The 23,156-nt window shown below is 40.4% G+C and overlaps 1 long non-coding RNA gene across 1 annotated transcript in view; it reads right to left on the minus strand.

Moving 5' to 3' along the window:
• The window catches only part of LOC131839299 (uncharacterized), a 185,479-nt gene extending 162,960 nt beyond the window's left edge, over positions 1-22,519 (minus strand). The window contains exon 1 of the long non-coding RNA XR_009356915.1: positions 22,396-22,519. This is a non-coding gene — a long non-coding RNA (uncharacterized LOC131839299). The remainder of the gene's footprint in view (positions 1-22,395) is intronic.
• Positions 22,520-23,156: the final 637 nt, after the last annotated feature.

A 23,156-nucleotide genomic window follows, 5' to 3' on the forward strand; every position in this document is an offset into this window, starting at 1 on the left:
GAGAAACTTTTTAAAGAAATTCAGTTTGCCCTTGCTCTGGTTTTTAAAATAAGCAATGTTTTAAAGTTCTTTTAGGGTTAGGAATTTGGAGAAGTTGTTCGTAATACCTCCCACCAACTCTGGCCTAGAGTCACCCTTTGAGGCAGCGTGATGGGCAAGCCTGGGTTCAAATTCTAACCTTGGCAGTTGGTGCGCTCTGACCTTGGACAAATGATTTGCATCTCTGAACTTCAATTGTTTCTTCTGTAAAATAAAAATAATAATAATAATAATACCTCCCTCAAAGGGCTGCTGTGAGGACTAAACAGAAAAATACATTTATTATACATTCATCAAATAGTAGCTCTATTTTGCAGTATTATTATTATATGGTTATATATATATATGATTCATCCTGTTAGACAATATTAATACTACTAATAACAATAAGCGTATGACATCTAATTTTTTACTTTAAAAACAACTGGTCAGGAGATACTGGGTAACTCAGTCAACTGTTAAGCATCTGGCTTCTGCATAGGTCATGATCCCAGGGTCCTGGAATCAAGCCCCGTTATCAGTCTCCCTGCTCAGTGGGGGGTCTGCTTCTCCCTCTTTCTCTGTGTGTTAACTCATGCTTGCTCGCTCTCTCGCTCTCTCTCTCTCTCAAGCGCGTTCTCTCTAATAAATAAACAAATAAATAAATATTTTTAAAAAACAAAATAACTTGTGGAGCATAAGGAATAATATGGAGGACATTAGGAGAAGGAAAGGAAAAGTGAACTGGGGGAAATCGGAGGGAGAGATGAACCATGAGAGACCATGGACTCTGAGAAAAAGAGTTTTGGAGGGGCGGGGGTGGAGGGTTGGGTGACCCTGGTGCTGGATATTAAGGAGGGCACGCACTGCATGGAGCACTGGGTGTGGTGCATAAACAATGAATCTTGGAACAAATAATAAATAAATAAAAATAAATAAAATAAACATAAATAAATGAATAAATAATAAATATTAAAAATAAAATAAAAATAAAAACAAAAAACAATTGGCCAGGACGACTCCAAGGCAAGTATCAGAAAGCAGCCTACAGGCCTGCATTTCCCTCTCTGGACTCCAGCTCCAGTTCAGTGTCCTTGAGCTCCGAGGTTCTCTTTTTTCTGCACCCCTCCCTAACACTTCTCAAGGCTTAACATCACCCTTCATCGACTTCCAGAGCAGGAACTTACTGGAATCAGAAATTCACCTCATTTATCTCTGGATCTCTGACATCTTATGCAGAATTGAGCTAGAGCACAGAAAAGGCAAGGAAGGGTCCTGGGACATAAAACCCAAGGTGGCTATCACTCTTGGGCACCAACTCCACACTTTAACCAACCCAGAGGGAACAATACCCCCTTAACTTTTGTGCCACTATGAGCCTCACTGGTGTCCCCTGGCCCCTGGCTTTGCTAGTTGCTTCATTAAGATGACATGAAAGAACGAATAAAGAAAAGGATCCCCCAACCGTTCTCTTGTCCAAACTCCCCAGCCCTGGGCCCCTAGCTGCTGCTGCTCCTTTGCCTGCCTGGATACACATGGGAAAAGAAGATTTTGAGACAAGAAAGATTTTAGGAACCTACCTTGCCAACAATAAATGCAAAAATACCCATTTCTTAAAACCTAAACAGCAGTTCAGTTTTATCTCCCTTGCCCAGAGTTCCTACTCTAAGCTTCTTGGAGTTGCTCATCCTCAGAATTAACTGTAAAATTCAAGTCCAGCCAGAAACATCTGCTGCCATTAAGTATAAGGCTAACCAGGAAACTGAATGAAAGAAACAGGTCCAAGGGCTCAGCTCCCCGTTTACTAATTTCACAAAGCCTGCTTTCACCTGCTCCCTCAAAAGATTTTCAGGAAGAGGCAGGCAGGTCTACATTCCTGTGGGATTTTAATTTCTATCCCCCAGTACCATTACTTACACAACAGTCACCTTTCTGGAGGCAAAAAATAATTATTTCCTCTTCACTGTAACCCCTCATTCAATTCTAGCCTCTGCCTTCAACTTGAAGAGACTTTCCTCCTTGGAGCCATAAGGCACCCCAACCATCCTTTAAATTTCCCATTTTAGTGAGTCCATCTACTCTTGGGTACCACGCTACAACTATGAAATCTGTTTTTTGAGTAAGACCATGCATTAAAATTTTTTGGAATTTTATCATTAAGTATAATGCACATGATAAAATATGCACATATGAAAAGGTAGGTAGGGGATGATAAACCACCAAAATCTCAACTGTTTATTGTGCATTTACTATGTGCCAAATCGTATTCCATTTTATCCTGCTCCTAATTAACTCCATTCTCTCTCTTATAAAACGTGCTAGGTGAACTGCTTTTATGGTTATTTTCTTTAAATTTGAAGGTATCCATTATGCTGCTACTTGGGTTACGGGTGCTCTGAGAATCCAAGGACCTGACTCAACTACACACTGGGATGGACAGCTGTCATTTTTTTCTTACTCAACATTCATCCCCGTTTCTGGAAACACTATCCAAATTTTCTGTTGAAAACCACCTCTCCCCTTCTTGCAAACCATGTGCATGATCAGGACTGATCATTCAGTGGTTTCAGAGAATGAGTATGGATTTCTGGTCTGGCTCATTATGGGGCCATGTTTTCTTAGCCCCTGTGGGCATGTGGTTGAAGCCTAAATGATGAAATACAGACCCAGACCACCAGCTGGAATTACAGAAGAGATTCCTTTTATGCCCAGGATGTCTACAAGCTGGGAATTACTGAACAGCCACTTGTGTGCCCTTCTGGAGTCATTTATGCAAGAAGTTGGACTTTAGAGCTATATAAACCAATTTGTTTTCACTCAAGCCGATATGTGATATCTGAGACCCTCATCCACAATAGTCACTAACGCAATGATTTAAATCAATTGGACAGTAGTGACTTCCATAATAATGCAACAACTTGGCCCAGACTGGTTAGTGCCATCACCCTCAAGATCAGATCTGTCAGGCACGCACTCAAGTGATCAGTCCAAATTGACTCCCACACAGGCTACTGAACATCTCCTCATTCATTATCCTTAAGTAGGTCAGTATGGGATAGATCCTGTCCCCTTTCAGAGAGAGAAATGTCAGCTCAGAGAATATCAGGTTTTTGATGATTCCCTCCTGATAGAACTGACCTGCAAATTAAAAAACAAAAAAAAAAAACAAAAAAACAATTTTTTGCCCTCTAGTTAAAAACTTGAGTGGCGAGAGCAGGGCCCCAAATCTGGGGAAGTTTGATTTTGCACTCCAGAATGGTGGAGATTAGGTGAGCCCGCACCTTCACACCCAGGAGCCGCAGAGGCTAATGAAAGTTGAAATGAGCCAGGAGCTGGCGTGCTGGGCAAGGGGAAGCGGAAGGACTGGGGAGAGTGGCAGCGGTGGGGAGCCTCTCACAGGCAGCCATCTCTAATTGTATGAGCAATAAAGCTGACACTGCGGGGGGACGGGAGGCTTGGCACAAGTCGAATGTTGCCTAAATGAGACTGCTCTGAGTTTTTAAACTTCTCACTTGATCAATAAGACAGAGTCCAAAGACAGAGGCGATGCTGAAACGGCATTTACATCAATCCTCTGCCCATACGGCAGATTCCGTGAGAAAGTTCTGGAAGCACGGTGATAGCAAAGGGCACAATCACACTCCCTAAAGGACCTGCAGGCAGACATAGCTCAGCCTCCTCTGGTGTGTTTAGCAGATTTCTGGCTCTATTTAGGTCTTCTTCTAACTGGGCGTCTTTTCTTTCTCTCTGCTTCTTCAAACTGAGACATCTCCTGCGGAACGGTGTTAGGGAGAGGCAATGCTGGATCAAGCAACACATTTTAAATGATGTGAAACAAAGCTTTAATCACCACAGTTATTTACAAAATAATGTCTTCCTTGCATTTGGTTTAATAGCACTTTGTCCACAGCTTTCATCAAAACAACTACCCATCTGACTTATTGGAAGATTATATTAAATGTCAGGAGAGCTCCCCAGACTCATAAAGTGCTTCCTCGCCAATCAGGATTTTAATTCTGGATGGGGAAATAATAAATACAATAATTATTGAACACTGTGACATTAACTGATAAAGATTCTTGCTTCCCTTGAATTATCAATTTCACATTGGCATAAAAAATAGATTAGTGACAATTTAATCCCACATCTGGTGACCTTTAAGTAATGTTGTAACACTTCACAGCTTTGTCATTAGAATGTCATCAGCTTTCTCTCTCAAAGAAATGATACCTAAGTGCTTCATGTTAGAACCGTCTCCAAAGTTTACTAATGTTTAATATCTGGTAACAAGACCCAGATGCACCAGGCAACTTCGTCAGTAGCAACTTTTAAAATAATCTTATTAGAATTTACCATATGACACAGATTAGGTAGAGTCAAAAACTCACAGAACCATAATATTTATTGTGTCAGCTGGGAGACAGGCTAACTGTGGTACCGCTTGGTGGACTATTAGTATCAGCATTGGGGGTGTCAGCTGGCAATATCCATCAAGACTTTAAGTACCCATCCCTTTCTCCTCAAAATTCCACTTCTAGAATCGCAGTCTGTAAAAATATGCATACGTGGGCACAAAAGACGGACCATTACAGCATTGTTTATAGAATCAACCATATTCAAAAGTATTGAAAAACTAAATTTCCATTAAAAGAGGAATGCCTGGGCACCTCTGGTGGCTCAGTAGGTTAAGCCTCTGCCTTCGACTCAGGTCATGATCTCAGAGTCCTGAGATCAAGCCCGGAATCAGGCTCTCTGTTCAGCGGGGAGCATGCTTCCCACTCTCTCTCTGCCTGCCTCTCTGCCTACTTGTGCTCTCTCTCTCTGTCAAATAAATAAATAAAATTTAAAAATAAATAAATAAATAAATAAAAATAAAAGAGGAATGTCTAAATAAATTGGTACACCTGCATAATGATGTATGGTATAGCCACTAAAAAAGAATGAGCTGCCAAACCCACTGATGTTGTAAATTCTTCATGCTCTACTGTTGACGCTCCACATCTGACCTAACAGGAAATCTTCTTGGACTCATTCAAGACACCACCACCTCTTACCTGAATGATTTCAACCACCTCCTACCAGGTCTCCTACTTCCACATTTTCCCCAGAAAGTCTACTGTGGACATAGCAGCCAAAGTGATCCTTTCTAATGGAATTCAGATCAAGTCTCTGCTTGATATCCAAACCTTATAGGAATATCCCATTTTATTTAACATAAAAGAGAAAGTTCTTGCAGTGGCCTATAGGCCCAAAACGATCAACTCCTTCCACCCCAACCATTACTCTCTGTCTTCACAGCCTCTACCTGCCCCCATCCAGTCTTCACTCACTCTGCTTTAGCCTGACTTTCTCTCTATTCCTCAGTCACTCAGAGTCCTCAGAACCTTTCCACGGGCTGTTCCATCTATGTAGAACACTCTCCCCTAGATACACATGTGTTTACTCTCTCACCTCCTTCAAATTTTAGTTCAAATGCCACTTTCTTAATAAAGCCTATGTTGACCACTATATATAAAGTTGCAAAGTGTAATCTCCCTGGCACTTCCAATCCTATTTTTCTTTGCTATCCTTTTTTCCTTCATAACACTTCTTATGTTCTAATCTACTGCCTAATTTACTTATCTGCTCTATCAGTTCCTTATTGTCCATATCTTCCCTCCCCCACTAGAACGTAAATACCATATTGGGCAGGGATCTTTGTTTTGCTCACTGATGTATTCCCAAGGACCTAGCATTTAGGAGATGCTCCATAAATATTTGCTGAACAAATGCATGAATGACATAATAAATAATTTACCGAGCACTATCTCCTTATAAGTACTAAACTAAATGCTTTACATCTATTATCTCATTTAATACTTCTTCCACTGCCAAGTAAAGCAAGGAGACCAGGAGAGGGAGGTGAGGTATGGTAATTCCCGTTCTATAGTTGAAGAAAACTGAAAACCAGAAGGTTAATAACTCACCAATGTCACATTCTAATGAGCAGCATAATGAGTGGGGAATGGGGAGAAGACTGAATGCAAATCTGTTCACCTACCAAGATCTTAATCCACTCCACCTCTTGCCCCAGTCTCTTCTGGATTTCTTTTTCTTTTTTTTTTTTTTTTTTTAAAGATTTTATTTATTTATTTGACAGAGAGAGATCACAAGTAGACGGAGAGGCAGGCAGAAAGAGAGAGAGAAGGAAGCAGGCTCCCTGCCGAGCAGAGAGCCCGATTCGGGACTCGATCCCAGGAGCCTGAGATCATGACCTGAGCCGAAGGCAGCGGCTTAACCCACTGAGCCACCCAGGCGCCCTCTTCTAGATTTCTTCAACACCAACTACTTAGATGAATGTCCCCAAACTGAGCAGTGTTTTAACTTATATACATAAAAATTAAGTGTGGCCCTGCGTAAAATGATGGATAAGGTCATAAGTCTTTACATTTCCTTTAAGCTCTGTGACTTTATTATTAAGTTCCAAATCACATTTTGCTTCTGGGAATGGTGTTTTGGTTTGTTTATTTTCACTGTGAGGAACTGTATGTCTCCCTCTTGCCCAACTTATTAGCTTTAGTCATAAACAGCAATCAGTGAAACATGAGGTTTTTTATGAGATAGTTAAATCCAGTGTGGGACTCTTTGGTATTTTAGAAATTTTTTAATGTCAGCATATTTGCTTTTAAATCCGTGAATACAACTTTGTTCTAGAGGTTCCTGTTTTATGAGTGAGATTAATTTTAGTTAGGTCATTGGTAAAAGAAGAGACCATCTTAAATTTAGTATAATATGTGAAGAAATAATTTCTTTTCCATAAACTAAACAGGTTCTGATTTTTTTAAAGATTTTCATTTACTTATTTGACAAAGCGACAGAGACCACAAGTAGGCAGTGAAAGGTCCCCCACTAATGGGTCCGTGATTAAAGGAACAAGACTGATACAAAGCGAAGGTCAAGCAAAGCTTTATTCCACACCAAGCATCAAGAATCAAACCGACCAGCCAGGGCCACGCCTCTTACAGAGAGGGTGACCTCTCTCTGCCTTACATACTAGCATTTAAGGGCAAAGGCCATGTGGTTGGGCCTGGCGATGCACAGGTGGCCAATGAGTTTGTAACATACAGAGAAAGCTGCACAGTTATGCTAGGTCACACACAGGTGGCCAATTGAATTACAATTTACCCTAGTAGATAGTTGAACTAGCCTATCACCTTGGTCAGAATTGGTGCCCAAAAGGCGGGACCCACACTCATTGGTAGCTAGGCGGACAGTATGTGCCCCCACTGATTGGATACTTCCACCTGGCCTGACCCACCCTTGTATTTGGGTTTTGTTACCTGGGACTGGTTACCTGGGCTTGCTTTTAAATAAGACCCCTGGGGGGGTGGGCAGGGTCAGTTTAAGTTTTACTGCATAAACAACAAAATGATTGTTTAATCCAAGATAGAATTGCTCTGGCTAAATAGGCCCTTACAGGCAGAGAGGCAGGCAGAGAGAGAGAGTGGGAAGTAGGCTTCCTTCTGAGCAGAGAGCCTGATGCAGGGCTCCATTCCAGGACCCTGAGATCATGACCTGAGCTGAAGGCAGAGGCTTAACCCACTGAGCCACCCAGGCGCCCCAATAGGTTCTGATTAAAAAACAAACAAACAAACAAACAAACTGATAAATTATCTAAGACCTAAGGTGGTAAAATTAAATTGAAATATTTTAAAGAGAAAAAACCCTCACTGGTTTTTTTATAATTTTTGTAGGCTCAGTGATAGTAATGTTACCCTCACAGTTCTCAATACTGATTTGGAGTAACAAAGCAGATTCTTGTGGGTGTCTCGCCCTTATCTTTCTAAGCCCTATCACTTCCTGCGTGTCAGCCTGATTTCTAATGGCTAGCATCTGCATCCTTTGCCGGAGAAGTTTCTTTGGCCTCCTAAGCCTCTTCTGTCCAAGCACACAGGCTTGACTTGCCTGACAATACACTATTTGTCAGCTGCCTTCCTTTTCTTAACTTAATTCTCCACTCAACAACCAGTGTTTCCTGAGATCACCTCCCAAGTAATCTACTTGCATTTGAATCCTTATATCAGGATCTGTTTCTGGGGCAACCAAAAACCATGACAACTGCCTTCATTTGGGGTTTAGCTATAAGTCTAGTGAATTATCATTGTTATTATTTATTCCTTCTACAGTGAATATTTATTGAGCACCTACTATGTTTCAGGCATTGTTCTTACCCTTGGGTATTCAGCAGTGATGAAATAAACAAAAACTTCGGTCTTTGTGGAGTTTACATTCTTGTGGGGGGAAAATAATACCCAAAATAAAAACGTACTATAAGGCAGATGATGATGAGTGGGACGGAGGAACACGAAGAGAAAGACTGTGACAGCAAAGGCCAGCAGCTGAGGCGTGCAGTGAGAATAGGAGGGTGGTAAAGGGCCAAACAAGAGGGTAAAATGTAAACAAACACCTGAGCGGAGTGGGGAGTAGTCGGGGAGGAAAAGGGTTAGCCTAGGAAGGAGGAAACAGGTGCAGAGGGTACGGGACCTAGAATGTTCCAGAACCATGGTGTTTCTGGAACAGAGTCAGGAAGGGAGATGACAGAAGATGAGTCATCTCTGTTACTGTGATTGTTTACCACTATCATTGTCAGTACTGCTGCTTACTAGGTTTCCTTTGTTGCCACATTTTATCACGAGAATTACAGAACAGTTGGAAGATTTTACAGCAAAAACCCGTATATTCACTACCTTAATTCTACCATCCTGCTATCCTTGATTTGTGATACATCTATCCTTCTATCCACCCATCCAGCCATCTTTTTAATACATGTCAAAGGAAGTTGCAGACATTTAACAACTGCTCGTTATATAGGTATCGTTCGTAAATCTGACAACACCCTAGCAAGGTGAATGCTATATCCCCACTTTATAGATGAGGAAACTGAGCCTCAGAAAAATTGGATAGCTCAGCTAAGACAATGCCACAAGCATGGGGCCGAGTGGAGATTCCAATCTAGGTTTGTTCAATGTTGATGCTCATATTCTTTCCACTGTTAACCCATGCCGCTCTTGGCCAACAGATTAATGTTGAAGAACAGATAAAAAGTTGGCAAGTAGCTCTCCTCTTCTCTGAAGGGAGTTGTTTCCCCTCCTATTTCCTCTTCATCTGAATGGCAGAGGTCCAGTGACACGCTGGTAAATATCCTCTGGTTTACCAAACAGCTCTGCGGCTGGCGGTGAAGAGAAGGGGAAAACTTGGTCTGCACCATCTGCCAGTTCCTGCGGTATAAATACTCCTACCATGGCCGATTGCAAGCTACCAACCTGACATCAGATTGCAAGATCCTGTGAGCTCATACAAGATGGCTCCAGCACATCACTGCAGACTAAAAAGTCTTATTCTGCAGATGACAAACATCACTGGCCCTTAGGACCAGCACCAGATTCAGGATCAACGCCTGGGGCCTGTCCCCTATGAGTACTCAGTGAATACAGGTGATGGTGGTAAGGTTAAAGATCTACACCTTTCCTCCCACGCCTGCACACAGCATCAAACCTCTGCACACATGCACACGTGCACACACACACACACACACACATTTTTATCCCAGGGTAGATGGTGATACATTTAAATAATGAATATATAACATACTGTATAAAGCAAACTTCCCCACAGAGTAAATTCACCCCTGTCTCCATGTCATTTCTAGCATTGATCCTTTTTTCTTGCTTTTCTTTCTGTCACATCCCTCCTATACCTCCCTGCACTGTTGACAATGCTTTTCTTTGGCAAGAGCAATCATGGTGCACCCTGATGCCACAGAATACCTTTTTACATGGGTTGAGGTTATAAATTATATAACAGACACTCTACCCTTAAAAGCTTGCTTTTTCTCCACCTTCCTAAGCTTTCCCTTCGGTTAAAACCCAAAGATCTCTTCCCTTCAGAGCATTTCCCCCACTACCCCAACAAGGTTTTATGTGTTCGTTTTCATCATGCCATCATGCCACCTGAAAGTTGACCGCTCTCTGCCCAAATTTTCCTCTGCACATTTCCCCAGGGGCCCCACACCCCTAAGATAACATTGCATAACCTCAGAACTGGGTGAGGGCATTTGCGTCAACTTTGGTAGGTCTTTCCAGGTTACCTTTGGCGAGATACGCTTTCCGGCATGGAATCCTTGTCCTTGTCTTTGTCCTTTCCCCCTTCCCCACCACACTCCCCCCACCCCTACCGCACACACACATTCATATTCCTGCCCAACGCAGGCCACATCCCCAGCAGGTTGTAGGGCAAATAACAATCATCTCTAAGAGAACTGGCACAAACAAGGTCCGACACTTAAAACTTCAAAGCATTTTTTATAGTCTGGCAAATCCCATTACCATGCAACAAAGAACAGCTAATTGTTAAGAATTAATAATAAGAAAGAAGTATAGATAATGGTTTAGCTGACACTGTCATATTTTAGTACAATATGTTCTGAAATATTTGCTCCTTTGGGTTGTGAATGTGCTATTTTTGTCACTAATAGGCCTATCGAAGCCTAGTAGAAATGAGTTTCCTCAAAGAAAGTTGTGCATTCTGAGATTTCTCTGATAAGGGGAAGGGGTCAATGTGCCTGTAGTTTCTGTGCTTCATTAAAATTCCGTTTCCGTGCTGCATAATGTGAGTAATATTAATTTTCTAAACATTTGCGTACAGCAGCTGCTAACTAATTTCCATAACAGTGTTCCTATTCTACAGACATTTTAAAAAGGGGAAAGGAGATGACTACTGACTTTCTGCCAAAAGGAAAGGCTCATCCTAATCCACTTCTGAATCTTTCCAGACCAAAAGAAAGATGACATTAAGAATACTAACTTCCCATTCATGAGGGTCTCTGGAACTGAACATCCCCACTTTAGACCCAGGTCTGGCACACTTGGAATGAACTCTGAGCTCATTCGCTGGGTTCATCTTGCCTCTAAACACCTTTGAGATGGCCCAGTTCATGTGACCTAGACTGGCTAACAACCTGGCATGTCTGCAGTCCCAGTCATCCTGGATACCAGCTGCTTCCCCTTCCCTCTGGTCCATGCTACAGAAGTCCCAGTGAGAGAGGCTGCAGCTAAAGCTGTCCACACTCTTTCTGGGAGGGCAGCACAGCTGGGCACTGTGGACCCCTTGTGCTTTAGAGGTTTGCTTTCAGAGTATCCTATCCCCCTACACTCCCCTCCAGAAAACCTTGGTCAGCCCGGGCTTGCGGTCAGGATATAATTAAAATGGTTTAGTTATATACATTCTCAAGCTGGAACTTCCCCTCTTCTGCCCTCTGTCAAGAGTTAGAGCTAGGGCCAAAAACTTGATCACTATTGGTCTCCCTTTAACTCTCCTGTAGTCACATCCTTCAGATGATATTACCCAACTTTGTGCTTATTCATCTCTGCAATCCGTCACCCTTACCTTCATACCCTAGCCTCAGTTTGTCCCCCCAACCTTCCACTTCTCCTTCCCAAGTGCCCAGCAATCCTACCACACTGACCTACTTGGCCACTCCCACTATAAATCATGTTGAGTCACTTCTCCAAGTCTTTACCCACTTCAATACTGGGAAAATTTTACTTTTTAACCCTTTCTAATCTCATAGACTAAATTAAACCCTCCTCAGCTTTTGCGCAGCCCATCAACTTAGCACTTGTCTTGTTGGCTGGTTGGTTGATTGCTCAATAGGTTGGTTATGTATAGATAGATTGTTTTGTCTACTTGTACCTCTTAGAATGCAAGAGCCTGGGTTCACTCATCTTTATATATGCTGCACTCGTGACATTTTAGGTATTCAATAAATCTTTGCATGGAAGTTCCCCTCAAAATGCACCTGCACAATGATATGTAAACATAGGTGACCATCAATTTTGTCAAGTGATATACACTCAAAGTTAGAGTCACTATGGGTAAAACTAAGTAAACTGCTAAAAGGAACAGAAGTTCTGTTTCCATACAAGGATAGGTCTGACCCCAGAAGTGGCATCTAATTTCATGCTTGGCACTCTCCCCTACACTGTCCTCTCCTCTGCCTTTCTTCTCCCCACAAGTAAGTTGGCCCCACTACTCTCATTCTTTCCCTTATCATAAAATCATTCCTTTCCCCTTTCATATTTCAAAGCTCACACAGCCAGTCTCCAGAGTCACTGCCTTCTCAAAACCTGTCAAAATCATCCAAGATACAAAATTGAAACAATAAACCAAAGTAAATGTGACCCAAGAGTGAAAATTCCACATGTGACAATAGTCACAAATACAAAATTACTGTTCTCAGGTCTGCTATCATTAAAGATTCCTTTATTAAATATTTTTTTGTCTTAATTCTAAATGTGTTACTAGTCTTAATACACACTAAAATTGGCAAAGACACTCTGCGGACAATGCCCCTTGGAAGCCAACTAAGTAACTGGGGACACGTTAATATTAATATCAGCACTTCAAATTCATCAATAGAGTCATGACAAAACTACATCCCAAGTAATAAAAGTAAGAGATGTACTTCATAATTCATTTGGTGAACTCTCCATCAGTGTTGACTATTAACTGAGAGGTGATGGATTATTTTGTTTTTTAATTGACTGCCTTTTTGGAATACATAGAATGTAAACACTGACCTTAAAAGGACTTATAGTGTGAGTGAAAAAGAGTTGAGAGCTGAAGAATGGGGTTCCCAAACAGCTAGATCCAAAGGATCAGGCATTCACTTGGCCAAGAATGTACCTGAAGGAGAAATGGGTCAACTTCACGTAAACTATGAAGGAAATGAGCCCAGCCACTGTGGAAAGAATGTCCTCAACCCTAAGGGCTTCCCCCAGCATCTGGCATAGAGTAGACAACATGCATTTTCTGAATCAACAAATGAATTGGGGGTAAAAAAAAAAAAATTAAAAATTTTTAGTATATAAAATGTAATTAGTTACTGGATATTTTTCAAAATTTTGCAAGAAAAGTTTACTAAGCACTCATAAATACCTAGACAGAAACAATAAATATTAAGATGACAACTAAGTACATTCTTTAAATTCTGTTCAACAAAAGACTTAAAAACTTACTGCATCCCCAGGGCTGTACACAGACTCTGAAGGATACTAAAGTAAACGGGAGGCGGTCCCTGCCTTCTGGATAACTGTCTGATGACAATCCCTCAAGCAGCCATGGCACCAGTATCTCTTGGGTGACCAGAGGAACAGCCCCTGCCCAACATTATCTCCCTAATACCCCTCACAGGGCCTTAAATTACACTATTAAAGATTGATTCCTTTGGGTCTTGAAGGTTAATTGAGTCTCTTAGCAAAAAGTGAAACCCCCCTGGATAGGTACCTTTTTAACCATTACCACCTGAGATTGAACCCAAGCATTAGGCACAGAGGATGGAGGAGCAATGCGGAAGGGTTTTCAGAATGGAAGAAATGAAGAAAGGAGGCACTTAAGAGCATCACTGATACACTTTATTTGTAATTTTTCTCATTTTTTTTCCATGCCCTAGTCAATGGAGACTGGTACAGAAAATTCATACCAGACTGTAACAATGTCAGCAAATGCCTTTTCCAGTTCCTTATAGCTGGGTTTCTGGGCTCAACACCTGCATTTCCTTTTTTTTTTTTTTTTAAGATTTTATTTATTTATTTGACAGACAGATCACAAGTAGGCAGAGAGGCAGGCAGAGAGAGAGGAGGAAGCAGGCTCCCCACTGAGCAGAGAGCCCGATCCAGGGCTCGATGCGGGGCTCAATCCCAGGACCCTGAGATCATGACCTGAGCTGAAGGCAGAGGCTTTAACCCACTGAGTCACCCAGGCGCCCCCAACACCTGCATTTTCTATCCTAAGCCAGTTCTAATAATAATAGGTAATACTGCTTGGGAACTTAGCTTGGACCAGCCAGTATTCTAACAACTTTAGAACCATTATCTCAGTTAGACCCTATAACTATTTTATAGTTATTATACAGATGAAAACCAAGAGTCAGAGAACCAATTAACTAACTGGTTCCAATCATCTAGTTCCAAATCACAGAGCCAGGATTTTAATTTATTTAAATTCAAGTCCAGAGCCAAAATTCTTAAGCTCAATACTGTAAGGCCCACAATTCAGGCTGAAATATTACAAGAGCCCTATAAGACTGACCTAAGAAGCAATGATCCCATACTAAACTGGGCTCAAGGTCCAGTTCAAACTGGTCTAGTGGAAACTTGGACCTTAATATCTTCATTTGAAAAATAGAGTTAATAAAATGTAAGATCATGTGAAATCGAGTTAATAAAATGTGTAAGATCATGTGAAAATCAGATGAAGTTTATGAAGGAAGTATCTGGCACAGAGTAAGGATGCCATAAATAGTAGCCATAAGCTATAAACTTCCCTTGGGTGCAGCTTTGTTCTGCTGATGCTACTGTTGGCCTGTAGGGGTCACTCAAGCCTCCACTCCCTGCCCTTCACACTGTTTAGTTGACAGTGTTTCTCAGCCTGTACATTTAAATCTCCTAGGGATACATACATACATACAAGTACGTGTATGTAATTTACATATACTAAATGCATGTGTGTGTGTATATGTATGTGGGTACTCTGTGTGTGTGTCTGTGTGTGTGTACATACATACACACATGTCCAGGGGTAGAGCCTGGACATCTATTGTTTACAACTTGCCAAGTGCCTCTAATGTGCAGCCAGGCTGAAAGCCATTGCAAATGAAAAACTTCTAGAAAAGGTCAAGGACAAGTATCCTTTGGGGTTGAAACAGCAAGGAAATGGATGTTTCTTAGTAAGAAATGAAGCAGTCAAAAGCTCTAGTGTCCAAATGACATGGGATCCAACTTTGGGATTTGAATAGGAGTCCTCTCCTCTTCCATGGGAGCTCTCTCTCTTTTTTTTTCCTTTTTTTTTTATAAACATATATTTTTATCCCCAGGGGTACAGGTCTGTGAATCGCCAGGTTTACACATTTCACAGCACTCACCAAAGCACATACCCTTCCCAATGTCCCCACCCCACCTCCCTTCTCCCAACCCCCCTCCCCCCAGCAACCTTCAGCTTGTTTTGTGAGATTAAGAGTCACTTATGGTTTGTCTCCCTCCCAATCCCATCTTGTTTCATTTATTCTTCTCCTACCTCCTTAACCCCCCATGTTGCATCTCCACTTCCTCATATCAGGGAGATCATATGATAGTTGTATTTTGCTAAGCATGATACCCTCTAGTTCCATCCACGTCATCACAAATAGCAAGATTTCATTTCTTTTGATGGCTGCATAATATTCCATTGTGTATATATGCCACATCTTCTTTATCCATTCATCTGTTGATGGACATCTAGGTTCTTTCCATAGTTTGGCTATTGTAGACATTGCTGCTATAAACATTCGGGTGCATGTGCCCCTTCGGATCATTATGTTTGTATCTTTAGGGTAAATACCAGTAGTGCAATTGCTGGGTCATAGGGTAGTTCTATTTTCAACATTTTAAGGAACCTCCATTTTGTTTTCCAGAGTGGTTGCACCAGCTTGCATTCCCACCAACAGTGTAGGAGGGTTCTCCTTTCACGGGAGCCCTCTCTTGACTTATTTTTCTTTTTTATGTAGGCTCCACACTCAGCATGGAGCCCTACATGGGGCTTGAACTCAGGACCTTGAGATCAAGAGCTGAGCTAAAATCAAGAGTCAGCTACTTAACTGACTGAACCACCCAGGCGCATCTCACTCCCCTCCCCTTGGCTTATTATTAAAAAATCCTAGCCATACTCGGGTGCTGAACTCTGAGCTTGACTCTGCCTTCAGTCACCACCTTCCCACAATCTAGTTTCCCTGACATGAGGCCTTGATTACCACTGGGACATGTCCCTGTCCCTCGTGCTTTCTCTAGCCATAGTTAGAAGCTGAGGTAATCCCTGGATGCCATGCCTTCATCCCCATAGCTGACTTTCTAGCATCAGCCCCAGCATGCAGAACAGATGTCCCACTTCCATCCATCCCACAAGCATGACAAGGACTGGCAGCTCAGTCTTGCTTCAAGTCCCATTTACATTCTCGGCTGAGACAAGATTCTTAGAACAAGCTTTTGCTCTCCAAAAGCAAAAATAAATTCATATTGGGCTTTGTTGAGAACTATTAGAGCTCGATCATATACTCACAATTCAAAATCCTGTCTTTGTCCTCCCTGAGTTCAGCCGGCAAGGCCATTAGCCTCCCCAGATGGTCCTGCTGCCCTCATAATGCAGGAGTCAAATATTCCCTCCCCTGTTCCCTCTCTGGGTTCTTCAGTTCCTCATTCATTATTTTCCTAAACTATGAAAGACCCACAGAGAAAAAGCATCCACCCCTGCCTGGAATTCATAATCCAAAGGTTAACAAATTGTCCAGATGCAAATAGGGGGTTTACATTTTTTTTCATAAGACAGTCCCATTTACAAACTTGTCACTCAAAAGAGGCTGAGCATATATATTCACCAAACTTGGCAGCATTTCACTCAGTGACTGAAAACAAACATGATAAATTTCTCCACCAGAGATAATTTTGGTGATGTGTATAGGCCACTGAAAATGAGAATGTTATGACTCTAGTGCTGTGATAATATATGGTAGTAATTATATTAACAAGGGAAATTACATCCATTTTCAGCAATTTCAGCTCACACCACCCACATGAATAGTGGGCAACAGCAAAAAAAAAAAAAAAAAAAAAATGCTGAAATGGTGCTAGTAAGATCGGGGAAGTGAGATTTTCTGAATTTAGAACCTATTTTAATCACTTTTTTAAAATGTACTAAGCTCCTACTATGTGCCAGGCACCAGGTAAGCCCAGTGGGCAATGCCTCTGACATGGCTCAGAACTTAAGGTGTTTACCACATAATAAAGGAAATAAGACATGCACATAAATCACTTTAATACCAGGGGGAAAGTGAGAGGTGATAAAAAGAGTATTATAGATAGAGTTTTGTGAGGACTGTAAGAGGTAGCTATCACTTCTCGATGAAACTATGATGAAGCTCTGGCCAGCCCAGAAAGGAATCAGACACCCAGGAGGTGATGGGGAAGCAGCACCCCACAGTTTTCCAGCATTGAGATAAACGACAGCCAATTAACACTGAAAATCCTGCCCAGTGACCCGGCTCCAGGGAACATCCACCAGAATGCTCCACAGCTGAGTAACCATGAAAGCAAAACCCATATTCCATGGTTCCAGAAATCCTTCTGGAGAATCTTTTTGCCAGAATTTATAAATGTATGGATTGATGAACTATAATAGAGATTAAATGCATGAGTAAAACTCCATAATTCATTTTGAAATTTTATTGGAACCACATTCAAGATAGGCACTTTGTTCTACCAATTTAATCAGCTTTTGTTTCGTTCCTCCCATGTGCAAGAAGATATCGGGGATTCCAAGAGAATGAAGACGCAGACAAAACCCTGAAGGAAATTGGAATTGCATAGAGGAAAGGGAAACATACAACATAATTGTGAAGATGATCTGTGGCTTTATCAACATGATTTGCTGGAAGGAGTATGTGGTTTCAAATCATACAGACTGGATCTGAATTTCTACTCTGCAGCCAGCCTACCAGCTCTGTGACCTAAAAAGAATTATTGACTCTCCAGGTTCACATTATTTTATTTGTATAGTATTTCAATCACAGGACTGTGATAGGGATTAAATGATATAATATCATGAGAATATTTTGCCTAATGCTTACAAATATCTAATGAATCTGTTAAATAATGTAAGTCAGAAAACTGGGAAGTGTCAAGATAATTACAAAGAAAAACATCAAATTATCCTTAAAGAAATAGTTTGTCTCTGAGTTGGAGGGACTAGGAGGTCTTCATGAAGAAGGTGTCATTTGAACAGGACCTTAGGAATGATTTCTCACTCTATGGCACTTTGGATGGTGGCAATGGGGTGAGCAAAGCTGTACTGAGATATGACAGTGGATTTTTAGAAGAATGAAAATGTTGTATGTGAATATACTTGGCCCACTGATTCAATGTAGGCAAATCAGGAGTTTAACACATAAAGCCCCCAAATCTCCCCAAAACCAGACCACATCACTGAAAATCCAATGGTTCACATAATAAAAAAGGGAGGTTGAAAAAGCTAGCATAATTTATAACATAATTTCTTCTACATTTCAAACAAAAAAACACTTCCTATAAACAGTAAAGGAAGAATGCTATGACACACTGAGAAACAGAACTCAGAAGCATAATAAAGTAATAAAAGGCCACAATCAAGTGGAGTTTACTCTGGAATTGCAGGGACTGCTAGGATTAAATATTAGGAAATCTATTTTTAAAATTCTGTTTACTTAAGAGGATTAAAGAAGAAGCATATTATCATCTCTATGGGTGCTAAAAAGTCATTTGATAAAATGTAATACTATTCCTAATTTTAAAAGAAAAGTATGAAAGAACATGAATAGATGCTGCATGCTTCATTAATATGGTAAATATATAAATATATACTTCAGCCCAAAAGTTAATATCACAGTTAATGGAGAAATATTAGAAAATTCCCATTAAAGTCTGAACAAGTTCACTTGTGCCACTTATATTTCATATTATACTGGAGCATCTGGCTAGTCAATGAAAGTTGGTTCGAAACCTCAAGAATTGCCTGGATGAAATTGGAAACTGGCTTCAAGGGTAAGGAGAGACCAAAGAAAGAAGCAGACCACTCTAGACTGGTAGGTGGCAGTAAATAAGTAAGTAAGCAAGGGAACTTACAAATAAGGCTTGTCTTTGGGAGCCACAAGACGGGAAAATCTCTGCACCTGTCCATCAAATCTTAAAGTTTCTACAGAGGCCTTACATGGGTTCATTCACATATACCATCTAGATGGTCTCAACACATTACTATCTCAAAGCCATGTCTTTGGGACAGCTACTAGTGCCTGTAGGGTAGGAGATAAGGAGACTCTAACTGTTTGGGTCCAGCTCAAAGGTCAATATCCTTTCAGCAACAAAATTAGGTAACTGAAAGAAGAGAGAATAATTATTTTAAAAAAGTAAAATTATCATGATTTGTAAGTAAGATGATTACCTAGAAACCCAAGAATATCAACTGAGAATAATTGAGAGAATAGTATTTGTAATTAAGAGAATGCAATGAAGTCATGCTCCAAAAAAGTAATATATGGAAACCAATAGCCTCCATGTATACATATATCAATTATAAGAAATAATGGGAGGAAATTCCCTTATTTATAAAAGTACCACAAAAATGTAAAATACTGGGGTACCTGGGTGGCTCAGTGGGTTAAAGCCTCTGCCTTCGGCTCAGGTCATGATCTCAGGGTCCTGGGATCGAGCCCCACATCGGGCTGTCTGCTCAGCAGGGAGCCTGCTTCTCCCCCCCGCCCCCCCCCCCGCCTGCCTCTCTGCCTACTTGTGATCGCTGTCTGTCAAATAAATAAATAAATAATCTCAGAGAGCCTGCTTTCCTCTCTCTCTCTCTGTCTGCCTCTCTGCCTACTTGTGATCTCTGTCTGTCAAATGAATAAATAAAATCTTTTTTAAAAAAATGTATAATACCTGTGGATAAACTTAACAAGAAATGTGCAGGAGCTATACAAAACAGTTTTAAAGGACTTAAAAAATAAGTTCCACAAAAAAGATCTAAGCTAATAGAAGGACATTCCACATTCTCAACAGTCTTAATCATCATAAAGGTGTTAATTCTCATCAAGTTAATTTAAAACTTCACACAAACCCAAAAATCTAACAGGGAAATTTTTTTTGGAACTAAAATAACTGGTTCTAAAGTCAATAAAAGAAAAAAAGAAAGAACAGAAAACTCTGGGGGTAAAAATAATTTAAGAGAAAAAAGGATACTTACTTGACAATTTCCACAAAAATAGTTTCCAAATAGATCAAAGATTTAAAGGTGAAAAATAGGGGCACCTGTGTAGCTCAGTCAGGTAAGCATATTACCTTGATTTTGACTCAGGTCATGATCTCAGAGTCATGGTGCAGAGCGGCATGGAGCCTGCTTGAGATTCTCTTTCTTCTTCTCCCTCTGCCCCTCCTCCCTACTTGTGCTCGCTCTCTCCTTCTCTCCAATAAATAAATAAATAAAGACATAAATTAAAATGAAAAATAAAGCCTTAAAATAAATAGAAGAGAGATGGGGAGGTACTTTATTTCTTATTTTTTATTGTCTTCAAGCAGGAAGGCCTTTTTAAAGTATGAATTTTAAAATCCCAGGCTGGAAAAAACTTTTACAACTCATTACAGAATAAGATAATTTTCCTAATATGTAAAAAGCATCAACAAATCAATAAGAAAAAGAAGAACTCAAAAGAAAAATGAGCAAAAGATATGAGATAACTAGACAGAAAATAACCAGTAATGTAAATATATGAAAAGCTGTTTATCTTACCCATAATAAAAGAAATGTGAATTCAAACTACAAATAGATATATTTTTTATCTAACAGATTGGCCAAGATCAGTAATGTTTGGATAGGGTATAAGGATACTAGGGAACAGCCATTTTCTTACATTTATGATGACATTGTAAATTGTCACAATCACTGAGAGGAATTTGGCAATCTCTATCAAAAATTAAAATGCCTATACCCTTTGATACAACAACTGGCTCTCTAAGGAATTGATCCTGCAGACAGTATAAAGGGCCATACATTCAGAGATATGTACTACAGTATGAAATCTTTAGCATGAGCAAAAGGGGTCCCTTTGACTGCTTGAGAAGTCTTTATTTATCATATCCATACAATGGATGAAAGCCCCTTTGTCACACAGGATCTGGCACTCAGCACAGCAAGTACCAATTGTAACCCCAAGCATCTATTCATATACTTAACACAGTTCAGGTCCCAGAGAAAAGCTTCTCCATGTTTTTTGCCCTATATCCTCAAAATAAAAGGCAAGTCTATCCAAATACAGTGGATATGTGTAGGCGGTCCTACTGCCAGCCTCAGAAATGACCACTGCTTTGGAGAAGAGGATAGATAAAGATACAGAAGAATTTATGCAAGATCAAAGACAAATTAAGTTGTCAAAAATTCCCCTCAAATAGCAGGAACGCAGAAATTCTTGCATTCTTTTTTTTACAACAAAGCTGAGCATACATTTTCTTACTTTGTGTGTTTTGCTTTTTTTATTTTAATGTACAAATGATGACAGTACCCAGAGTTTCTGAGTAATGGTTGAGGAACACTGTCCAATATAAACAATCAATATTATTCTAATTGTGGCATGATATGGATTCCTTACAGTTAATAAATATGTGTCAAATGACTGAATAAACCAATCATAAGGGGGAAATTAGCTGATGAGCTTTCACTAGTTATCCTTTTGTATATATTGTATTTTGAACCATACGCATGTTCTTCTAATTGACAGGGGGATCCATTAACAGATAAATTTTAACATTTCAAGTAGTTCTGATATTATCATCTCAGAATGAAACACATATTCTATCATATGCACAGTGTAGCTCACTCTAGGTAAGTAGAGAAAATGTCATTATCTCCAATTCATATATTAAAAACCTGCCCAAAATCAAACAACTGATGCTAAAATATGTTCCCTTTTCATAGCCCACATAGCTATACACCAACAAGACAGAAGAAAGAGAAATTAAGGAGTCAATTCTGTTTACAATTGCACCCCAAATCATAAGATACCTAGGAATAAATCTAATCAAACAGGCAAAAAAATCTGTACTCAGACAACCATAGAACACTCATGAAAGAAATTGATGAAGACACAAAGAAATGAAAAAATGTTCCATGCTCATGGATTGGAAGAACCAATACTGTGAAAATGTCTATGCTACCTTGAGGATCACTAAGTGGAGGGAGAAAGGGGGAAGGAGGTGGAATTTCCTAGTCAAGGGGAGAAGGGAGCTCTTTCTCTTTGTTGGGTCTAACTTGAGAAGTTAAAAGACAAATTTGGAAGGAGTTGTAAGTTTCTCTTCTTTTTCTTTAAAGACATTTGAAGTGTCCTCAGTAAATAAAGGAGAGTGGGCAGACCTGACTAGACCCCACATAGGAAGAGAAGCAAGGGACACCATTTGACCTTGTTAATGACAACGTTTCAAGTTCTTTCCAATTGTCTCCCATACTTCTAAATCTAAAGGTCTAAGGTCAGGGAGCCATGGGTTCTGTTCAATAACAACCTCTAAAAAACCTTGAAGTTGGTCCTCTGTTACAGAGGTCCCATTCAGCTTAAGGCTCTGTTTCTTTATAGTAGTCCCATTAGCCTTTAAAAATTGCTTTAAAACCTTAATATATTGTCTCTGTTTGAAAGAGAGGCTTTGCCTGATATCTGTGGAGTTCTTAGAGGACTTTTAATTCTATAAAAATACCCAAGCCTAAAACTTCCCCGAACTTCACCATGAGCCGATGCCAACTTACTGTGTTCAAACTTTACTTTTTTGGCGGGATCCATATGGTGTCTGTTGCAAGGTGATCACGTCGGGGTCACCACTTGCCAGGAATGGCCAGCAATCCCTGTACGGATGGATGAAAATTACTCCAAACTTTCCTGTGAGGGAAGAAGGCAAGAGGGCAAAGCTCAGAGGCAAAGACCCTTTTGCTCTTTTTGCTTCCGCTTTTATTGGTCCTTCAGGATAATCACAAATCTTTATCACTGTTTCTCAAGCAGTGATGTGTGACAGGGGTCTTACTGAAACTAAGAGGATCTGTTTAGAGGAAAGATATAATATGCTAATCTGCATGTTCTGCTAAACATAGCCTAAGGGACAATGCATACATCTCTTAGATCACAGGGTGGCTGTTCAGGCTAAGAAAGCTTCTGGAAGGCGACTCCCTGCAGCGTTCCAACAGCAGAGTGGTCACCCAGGCCTCAGCATTCCAAAGGCCTAAGTCCTTCTCCAAAACCCTCCTTCACCCCCAGCAGGCTCTGTGTTACATTTTAGCAAGCCAGGTATTATGGCTTATTTCATGTTCTACATTAACCCCAACACTAACTACCTAAAGCAATCTATACTTTTAATGCAATCCCTATCAAAACAACATCAAACACCATTATTTGTTCCATTTTTTCAAAGAAATGAAACGAATAATCCTAAAATTTGTATGGACCCAGAAAAGACCCCAAGGAGCCAGAAGAATGTTAAAAAAGAAAACCAAAGCTGGTGGCATCACAATTCCAG

Source organism: Mustela lutreola, chromosome 8, assembly GCF_030435805.1.
Source record: "Mustela lutreola isolate mMusLut2 chromosome 8, mMusLut2.pri, whole genome shotgun sequence".
Classification (NCBI taxonomy): Eukaryota; Metazoa; Chordata; class Mammalia; order Carnivora; family Mustelidae; genus Mustela; species Mustela lutreola.